This window comes from Penaeus monodon, chromosome 36 (genome assembly GCF_015228065.2).
Source record: "Penaeus monodon isolate SGIC_2016 chromosome 36, NSTDA_Pmon_1, whole genome shotgun sequence".
NCBI classification, from domain to species: Eukaryota; Metazoa; Arthropoda; class Malacostraca; order Decapoda; family Penaeidae; genus Penaeus; species Penaeus monodon.
The window spans coordinates 33,491,153-33,493,652 of NC_051421.1; the positions used below are offsets into that span (position 1 = coordinate 33,491,153).

Sequence of the window (2,500 nt, forward strand, 5' to 3'; positions counted from 1 at the left end):
CTCTCCTCTCTCTCTGTCGCTCTCCTGTCCTCTGGTCCTCTTGTCTCTGTCTCTCTTCCCCCCACCCCTGTCTTGTCTCTCTCTCTTCTCCTCTCTCCCCTCTCTCTCATCTCTCTCTCTTCTCATCCTCCCTCTCCTCCCCGTCTCTCTCTCTCTCTCCTGCCTGTTTCTCTTTCTCTTTCCCTCTCTCTCGTCTCTCGTTATTCCTCTCGACTCCCGGCTCTCTCTCTCCTCCGGTCTCTTCTCTCCCTCCTCGCCCTCGTCTCTCTCTCTCTCCTCTCTCCTCTCTCTCTCTCCCTCTCCTCGTCTCTCTCTCTTCTCTCTCTCTCTATCTCTCTCTCAACATCTTTTTTCTCCTCTCTCTCTCCTCTGTTTCTCTCTCTCCCGTCCTCTCTCTCTCATCCACTCTCATCTCTCTACTCCCCTCTCTCTCCCTCTCCCTCTCTCTCTCTCCCTCTCATCCCCCTCTCTCCGCTCCTCATCTCTTCTCTCTCTCTCTCTCTCTCTCTCTCTCTCTCTCTTCTACCCCCCACCCCTGTCCTTACGACGAATGGTTCCCGTTATGATCATCATATCCTCGTTTACTATCCAGAGGAAGAGAGCGACAGAGAAAGGGGGACGAGGAGGGGCAGATATTAGAAAATTGGCAGATAGTAGAGAGAAGTAGAGAGAGAGATAGAGAGAGAGAGAGAGAGAACGAGATAGAGTAAGAGAGAGAGATAAAGATATAGAGAGAGAGGGGGAGCAGAGAGAGAGAGAGACGGACAGAGATACAGAGAGACGACAGAACAGAGAAACACACCACACACACAGCACAAACACACCCACACAGCACACACAACACACACACACACACACTACACATATATATATATATATATATATCTATATATATAATATATAATATATATATAATATATAGATATATAATATATATCACATATCTATATCTATATAATCTATTATATATATATATAGCTATATTATCTCTATATCTATAATAATGATAGATAGATAGCTACATACATCCATACATATATCTAGACTTTACTATAATATATCTACTAATCATCATCTATATCTATATATATCTATATAGCATATTTTTCTCTATTCTGTGTGTGTGTGTGTGTGTGTGGATGTGTTGTGTGTGTGTTTTGTGTGTGTGTGTGGTGTGTGTAGTGTATGTGTCTCTTCATCTATACCTCTATTATCTCTCGATATATATATCTATATATCTCTATCTCTATCGTATATCCTCTCTATATCATCTCCTATCTATATCTATCACTAATCCTATATCCTCTGTCTATATCTCTACTCTGCTCTCTCTATCTCTTCTCTCATATCTCTATATCTATCCTATCTATCTCTCTCCCTACTCTCTATCTCTCTCTATTATTCTCTCTCTATCTCATCTCTCTCATTATATATTAATTCTATATCCTCGCTTATCTGATATCTCTCTCGCTTCCATTTCTTTCCTAAATACTGTATAAGATGGCAGGAAGCTCCTTGCGTTGGTTAGGTTCAGTTTGCCACTCTATCTGGGCTGAGGTTCGACCTTATGGTTTGTGTATTTTTTCTACATTGGGGGTTTCTTGTTTTTTTTTCTCTATTTTTTCTGCTTGTTTTTTTTTTATGTATTTTTTTTTTTTTCCATGTCTCTTGTGGTCTCTGGGGGGTCTCCCCCTTTCCCCCTTTCCCCCTTCCACTCCTCTTTCCCCTCCCTCACTCACTCACTTTCTCTCTCTCTAATTACTGCTTTTGTTAGCTTTGATGTACAGTATCAATCTTTCTATCTAACTGTCTTAATCTACATATATATATGTTTGGTGAGTACATGAGTATTCGTATGCAGGTAGGTATGTATGAATGTATGCATGTATGTATGTATGTATGTATGTATGGTGTGTATGTCTGTATGTATGTATGTGTATGTGTGTATGCATGTATGTGTGTATGTATGTATGTATTTATGTATGTATTTTATGTATGTATGTATGTACTGTATTCTCTTTATGTCTTTTATTTCATGTTCTGTCTGTATGGTATGTATGTCTGTCTGTATGTCCTGTCTGCTTGTCTGTGTGGTGTGTGTGTGTGTGTGTGTGTATGTGTGTGTGTGAACTGTGTGTGTGTGTGTACTCTTTACAAATAGCAGCGAAAGAGAGATTTTTCTCCAAAGGAAAATCAATACATCGCATCATTAATAAACAGTGTTTGATTTACAGATCATCAATGAATGATATGGTATGATGTTTATCGTGGAAAATCTCCGTTATCGTTAGGAGAGAAAGAAGCAATATTTAACCTAATATAAATCTAATAAAACGAATTAAGAGAAAATTGTAAAATAATTGATGATTCCGATAACACACTAGATTTCTTTTTTTCTTTTCTTTTTTTACAGTTAGAATAAATATGCAGTTGTCATAGGTTTTCTAATGCGTGACGCTATGCCGAAATGTATACACAAATATTTGTATTCTTTTCCATT

General features: G+C 38.7%; 1 protein-coding gene across 1 annotated transcript in view; it reads left to right on the forward strand.

Annotated features, from left to right (window-relative positions):
- Positions 1-2,500, forward strand: part of LOC119595634 (lachesin-like) — a 138,588-nt gene that overhangs the window by 105,132 nt on the left and 30,956 nt on the right.